We start from the raw sequence: 7,979 nt of genomic DNA, 5'->3' as shown, positions 1-7,979 counted from the left end.
TTTTTTTCAAGAAACATCACACAGCACAGAATCTTGGCAGAATTTTTACAAGAAACTCAGGATTAAATGAATGATTAGTGCCTCAGATTTTTGCTGTTCAGTGAATATTCATTTTATGAGACTTTATTCTCTTGAATAGATTCAATAAGTCCGTCAAATTGTTAATATCAGCGTATTGAAGTTGAAGAAATTTTCATTCTAAAATCCAGCCAACCTTGAGTTATTTTGTGCGAGGCGAGAATTTATTCAAACGAAACGAATTGATTTGACAGAAATAATTCGCGGATCTTCAATATTTTCCTCCAGTATGCTGACGACACTTGTACTCATTGACGTTGAATATATATTCCGGATCAATTGGCGCATGTGTAACAAATAGTAACTACCTGATAGAGCTGTTCCATGCTTTCTATCAATCAGTAGACGCATACTCCCTAGAGTGAGTATAGCAATGATTACATCTGTTGTTAGTAATATATCGGATAATATATGCATACCAATAACTCGAATTAGCGTTGGGAATTATGGATATATATGATACACCCTTGACACTGTGGCAACCGACGAATATGATACTCGAGAGTATGATACTCAGCATCATTAAGTGAGACAGTCTCCAAGTGTTGCCAGAATCAGGAATAAATTACATGCCTTATAAATATGTATTATGAATAGTTCGTGTAGTACGTGAGAATATATTATGCTTAAATTTTGTTGGTGGTCCTCAGGGCACTGAGCGAGGCACCGAGGATTTGACTCAGTAGTCTATTCTTTACAATGCCGTTTCTACTTATATTACCCCAAATGCAAAGATGAGTGATTTCGAAGAATGAAAGAACAAAAAATACTTGTTGAATATTAATTTCGAGTCCATCAAATTAATGACTCTTCACTTACTTCCGATCGGGTGCATTACGTCTGCGTCACGAATATTTTTTTTTCACATTTTGCTAACAACCGCTATTACTCTTATCTCGAAATTGCAGTCGCGGAGGGTGGTGGGGGCGCAGGAGTAAGTCCAGCAGTCCGCTGAGCTCCGCGGTGGGCAGAGTGCTAAGCTCCCCCTCCCCATCAAAAAACCAACAAACAGCAAAATAAGAAAAAACATCAATACAAGGAGGAGAATTGAAGAGGAAAATTTTCATTTCAAATGGATTTTTTTCAAACAAAAAATGTAATTGCAGAATAATTTACGGAAGCATAGTTACAATTTTGTATTATGAATGGAAAATTCATTAGTTAGTTATTGATTTGTTGTTTCAATGGCTTCATCAACTGGCGAAATAATCTAGTATCTTTCGATATAAGTGCGACGAGTTTTCCGCGAGTATGAAGTTGCAAGCCCGAGGCAAAGCTGAGGGCTACCAATCATACGAATTGAAAAATTCCTGTCGCACATGTGTCAAACTATATTTACTGTCAGTGATATTACGTTCAATACAGTAACAAAAAAAATTTTTTTTCTTACAGCCTCTGGGTCTCACTCGGCATTTCTATTCAACTCTATGCATGCGGCTATGGATTCTACCCTTCACCCCATTAGCACTCCTGTAGAATATAAGAGTAGCATAAGAAACCACAGGAAATTGATGCTGGTACAGATGCTTACTCTATTAGCAACTTCCCGTGCGCCGCGACCTCAATTAAAAAATTCTATTCCCCGATACAAAAATAAAATATGAATGATTAATGTCGATTTCAGAGCATTCGTGTGAATTTTAAATGGCTATTGTACTGGGCAATATCTGGAAGAACATATCAATCAATTCAGCTAAACCTTGAAACATGAATATATTTTTTTATTCCATGAAAGGTGTGTAGTACTCGCCGAAGGCTAGTACCATTTCAAAAGTTGATGAACACTTTTCCTACAAATGTCGGACTGTTTTTTTCATCACAATGTGTCAACAGTGGGATTATAAAATAAATAAAATTTCACTTTTCGCACAAGTAATGAAAAACACTTTTACTCACTCGAATCGAAATATACTATTATCAATTATTAACTTCCCGATCCGAAGGGAGGAAGTTATTGTAATGACCCCGAAAATCGAATGTGGAAATTTAAGCATTTCTCCACGTTTCATGACCTTTGGAACCACTTCTGACCCTTTTCAGGTACCTGTCTCTATGTGTGGATGTGTGGATGTGTGTGCGTACGTCTGTGACAAAAATTTTGTGCCACGATTCCTCCTGAACAAACGATGCGATTTGACTTTTTTTTTTTTTAATCGCTGTATTTTCATGTGACTTGAACCTGATTAGATTATGGAGACGATCGTCTCAGCGTTTCTCCAGTTTTTTCCAAAAAACATTTGGAAAAAAGTCGAAAATTAGCGTTTTTTTGTAAACGAGGCCATTTCTCCGTGCATAACGATGCGATTTCAAGTTTTTTTTTGTTAGAAACGATGAATCTTGATATAACGCACAAATCATGGAATACTGGAAGACATTTAATCAGCAGTTCACTAGCTTTTTTCGAAATCGATATACATTCAAGAAACAATTTTACTTTTCTGATAAATTACATCTTTTCTCGATGCGGAATACGGCGATGTGTGTGCATGGGAGTGTGTGTGAGTGCGAGCACGCGCACGGATTTTCTTGTCTTCTATGGGTATTTCCTCGGAGAAATGTGAGAAAAAGATTGAATAAATACATAATAAAAAAATTAATGAAAGAAAAAACAAATGGTCGGGAAGTTATTGGTGCGACCCGTAATGGGTCACATCCAATTCCACCAACCCCTACCGGTCATACCCTAAAGAGGGAGCGCGCGAAGCGCGCGACCTGGCCTGATTTTTTTATAAGAGACGATTTCAATTGTAATGATATTCCCATACTTGGAAACAGATTCTTGAAAACGTTCCCAACTAACTTCATTCACAATTATTTGGTGTTTTATGCATTACATCCAATCTTTAAGAATTGAAGCAAACAGGAAAAGTCTCCGGAATCCATTCCTAGGTGACTGTCGAAAAAATATCCCGCCATTCTCTTTAAATTTAGGAAATAATGAATATTTCGAAGAGCGATTAAATTTTTGTCCGAGTTATGTGTGATAACAGGAACATTTTGGAAAACAAATTTAATTAAATATTAAATGAGTTATCTTTCACTTTCTTATTATCGGGATAAAATAATATTTTTATTTAGCAGATCCTTACCCTTTAAAACACTAGGTGCATCTGCAGCTATCGTTCAGTTAACAATTTGATATGATAATGATACTAAAGTCAGAGTTTTAAATAAGAGAAATTTGAATATAGTTAATTTTGATATTTATTCCTTACAAAGATTTTTAATTGAATAAGAAAAGAAACCAAAGGAGAGAGAGAAATAGAACGAAGTTAAGTTTTGATTGATTTTTGATTCAAAGATTTTGATTTGATAATTTTGATAAATGTATGAAGGCCAAAACACATAGATCCTCTTCTATATTTTGTACGAACCAATATTGTATGTTTATCCAAAGTAAATTTTCCAAATGAGTTTCGATTTTGATAATAATACGTCAATTTTCACATCAATCTCACTTAATTTTTATATTGAAATCTGTGTCACTTATCGCACTAAAATAGTTCATAATTTGAGATTGTGTCTATGAACTTTTTATAAACTGTGTCCTTGCACAAAATTTTGCACTCAAAACCTAATGAACAATTCGCAGTTCATCGACCGTAAAGCTATGAAATTTAATTTGAAAAATATAAGGTCGCAAGAATACTTCTTGCTTAAATTTTACTTGGGTCTATTTATCACTTGTACGTCGGGCAGGATTTTATAACCGATTCCGAAGTTAGGAACGCGTGTAGACCCAAGGAGTTCAGTCTCATTGACGTGCCCGTTTGGCATCTAAGACGAGACTGAAGAAAAATTAATAAAAGAACGAATATAGTGGCCAAAAAGACAGTGCAATTGAGTTGAATTTACAATTTTGAGGTTTTGAAAATCGCGCCCGGCGAGCTCGCCCGGTAATTTGAGTTGCATCGGCAGCAACTGAACGTCCGGTGGGCAACGAAAAAGTCAGATTTATTGAAAGAATAAATTTCTAAATAAAATTAATTTTTGAAATGATTCCAAACACGACATATGACTTCTCAAAACTTTTCACTCCTTTCACTTGAATTTTGATTGTTTGAGAAAAATAGTGGAGTTGAAATAATTGCATTTATTCATTAGGAAGCGAATTTTCATTTTCGCGCTGTGACGTATTGGGATCGTTCAATACGTCGATTTAATAAACAATTATACTTGGAATGAATATAATGATGGATGATACGGTGTCATTTGGACACCGTGGTAAGCAATCCCACGGTGTCAGTGAGACATCCTGGTAAGCAGTCGCATGGTTTTACCAGGTCCAGTTCAGGTGTGATGAACCCGTTGACTGTTTTAGTTGCGTCAATGATGACACAAAACAGTTTCAGTGAGAAAAACCTTGAGACTGCTTAGCTCAGCGAATTGGGGCTTTAACGAGTTTTGAGAACTCTGGAAGACTCACATGATGACAATGAGCAGAACAAAGCGGACCTCGGAGCTCGGGCCTTCAGCCATAGGACAATTCGAGTCAAAGGCCCAACTCGCAGTCAAGTCATTAGATTAGCAACGCCTATACCACCCCAAATTGAACCAGTAGTGTGTATTCTTACTTACCATCAGTTTCTAATAATATACTATACTTTTACTTCGTGAATACACGAGTGTTGTTACTGAGAACTTAACCATTAATATCCTTCACCCAACATCTCCGAGTATGTGAATTCCTCGTGAGTTCACTGCCGAAATTAGCTGAGGTCGGAGTGAACAGGATTACGGGAAGAAAACCGAATAAACAATCGTCAAATGAGTTCAAGCCAAGGTTAAACTCAAAACGTCACATTGACGCTCAACAGTTTCTGGATACTCATTCGAAGAATCGAGCGCAAAGACAACAGTGTTAGTGATTTCATGTGATGTTAAGCAGGAAGTGACACGGGAGAAATATGTGGGCTCGATATGGTGTGCGGGAATGTTCAAATTCCAAAAACTTGTGAATCTGACATTGCCGTAGAATAATATGGAATTGGTGAATTCCACGCTTCGAAGTCCTGGGCAACTTCTTTGGTGCGTTGAGGGTCGTATTTGGAAGAGAGGCTTCAGAGGTACAGGGTATTAGATGAGTAAAGGTACGATTTGATCCAGTAGGCGGCTAATGAAAACTCGGCCACCCCAGGAAATGGACAGAGATCTTCCGTTGGTGAAAATGCTACCGCAGGAATCCAAAAGTTTTGGATGGCATAAAAATTTCCGTTCCAAACCATTGCCATAGGATCGAATGCTTTCATCAGCTATGGGAATTGCACTCCATCGTACTTCTCATCGACAGTCATGGAGGATGAAGAATGGATCTCAGTGACTCACAGCTCAACACTGAATGAGTTGTGGACCTCAGAGGAGCGCCACAGGGTCAACACGATATTGACTGATGTGAGAACTCCAAAGTGTTTACTGGATGCATGGTCCAATTGTAAAAACCACAGCAATTTGGGACCCTCAGGCTCCAACTAGACAGATTTCCGGCGTTGAGTCTCCAATTCTCACGAGGTAGTGCACTTTACACCTTTGGGATAAAATTAATGTCCAGAATGGTTGATGGCGGTGAAACTTTTCCCCTTAATTCATGATGAAAATCTGATGGGATCTGTCGATCAACTATGACCTCGGTCGTTCGGGCATCAGCTGATGTTTGCATTCCTCCTGGGTCAAGTAACGGAAGCCTTATTTATCCCTTATCCCTCTGCTCACCACAGTTTGCGAAGCTTCATACACTGCATGGTGAAAACGTTAAAATTTTATACTCTGTTTCAACGTTCACTGAAGTCATGTCTCTGTCTTAAAATGAAACTGCACTATTGTCTTTTCTAAGCTCAAATTTCAATACTCTCAATTTCCCAGTAATTTGAACGTTTTCTGTCTTTTCAGATTCTGTGATTGGGATTTTATTTGAGTGTGCTCTATTTCTTGTGAAATGTTCACGATGGTCAGAAATGTTCACATTATTTTGAGCTCTTAATGCCTCCTCTCCACGAAATGTCGCAGCAATGTCGGCATAACTATCCAAATGTTTTGCCACCATGTCTTCTGCAATTGCGTCATATTAGCTGGTTTCGGCGTTGACGTTTTCACCGCAAATCGCTGCCAATGCGGCGCATAAGTTTGATCTCAAAGGTGTGAAGTGCATTGCCTCGTGAGAATTGGAGGTTCGACGCCAGAACTCTGCCCAGCTACAATCACATAGTCCCAAATTGTGGTGTTTGTTACAATGGTGGGTCTCTCACATCGACCAATATCGTGTTGACCTTGCGATATCGCTCTGTGGTCCACAACCCATTCAGTGTTGAGCTACGAGTCACTGGGATCCGTTCTTTATCTTCCATGACTGTTGATAAGAAGTACGACGGAGCCCAACTCCCATAGATGGAGAAAGCATTCGATTCCATAGCAATTGTTGTGGAACATACATTTTTATGCCATCCAAATCTGTTGGATCCCTGCGGTAGCGTTTTCGTCAATGGAAGATCTCTGTCGTTTTCCTGGTTTGGCCGACTTTTGTTTAGCTCTCTACTGGATCAATTTATACCTTTACTGATCCAATATCTCGTGTCTCCCGAGCACCTCTTCCAAATAACGACAGTCAATGAACCAAGGAAGTCACCCAAAAGTTCCGAAACGTAAAATTCACCAATTCCATATTAGTTCACGGCAATGTCAGATCCACTAGCTTTTGGATTTTGAACATTTCCGCGCACCATTCCGAATCTACTTGTTTCTTTCATGTAACCCTTCACTTCCCGATTAACATAACATAAAATCACTAAAACGGTTGTTTTTGCCCTCGATTCATCGAATGAGTGCCCAAAAATTGTTGGGGGCCAATGTGACATTTTGAGTTTAACACTGGGTTAAACTCAACTAAAGATTGTGTATTCTGTTCTTTTCCTGTAATCCTGTTCACTCCGAACTCACCAAACTTCAGCGGTGGGCAATTTTCGCCTTTGGCTAGACTGATGTCACCTCCGCTTGACTCACCTCGTCTATCGCTCGGCTGTAAATCTCCTACGACTGTCCCTAAATGTACTAACATACGAGTTTAGCATTCCCCCTTTTCGCACGTGTAACATACACTATTTTTCAAAATTAGCGCTTGGAAAAGTCTTAAATAATTTTTTTTACTATAAACCGGAAACTACTCTTAAACGGAAAATCCACCCAAACCGTGTTCGTGTGGGGGGTGAGGGAAACAGGCAACCGAGCTTATGTAGGCGTTGTGTGCGTAATGATCGTTCCGTTCAGAGGATTGATAGAATCGGCCAAAAATTAATAGGGAGTTCAATCGAAAATCAATTGAATTTTCTAGTCAATTCGTAAGTAGTAAGAGGGCATTATTGGCGAATTTTTTTCCAGGAATTCCCCCCCCCTCTCCCCCCTTTTTCCAGGAAGTGCAAGTGCACCCCACCCCCCGTCCCCCCTCCCCCCGCGGCGGCATGCCTTTGAAGAGGCCGTCGGCGCGCTGGGGGGCCCCCTGGGGTGCAGGGCCTCAAAGTTGGGGTCCGAGGGTCACAGGAAGTGGGTGGTGGGTGGAAAATGGCCGCCAGATAGAAAATGAGTGGCGGGTGGAAAGTGGGTGGTGGGTGGAAAAAGGGTGGCGGGTGGAAAAGGGCTGGCGGATAAATAGAAAAACTGTCAGACAGGATATATCGGACGGGTGTCGGGAGTCGGGCCCCTCTGCTGGTGGTCCAAACGTGGAGGACGGCGTCGGCAAGGGGCCGGATGTCGCTCTCCAGGACATTGGAGCCACTGTCCTTGAGACTCCGGAGAGACATTACGCTTTTGAATTTTTTTTTAAATGGATAACAAAGGATTGCAACCATGAATGACGCAAATAGCGGACAATACGTTCTTTCTCTCTCTCTCTCTCTCTCTCTCTCTCTCTCTCT

This window comes from Diachasma alloeum, unplaced genomic scaffold (assembly GCF_001412515.2).
Source record: "Diachasma alloeum isolate Michigan unplaced genomic scaffold, Dall2.0 Dall_scaffold_00819, whole genome shotgun sequence".
NCBI classification, from domain to species: domain Eukaryota; kingdom Metazoa; phylum Arthropoda; class Insecta; order Hymenoptera; family Braconidae; genus Diachasma; species Diachasma alloeum.
This window is presented reverse-complemented; position numbering follows the sequence as displayed.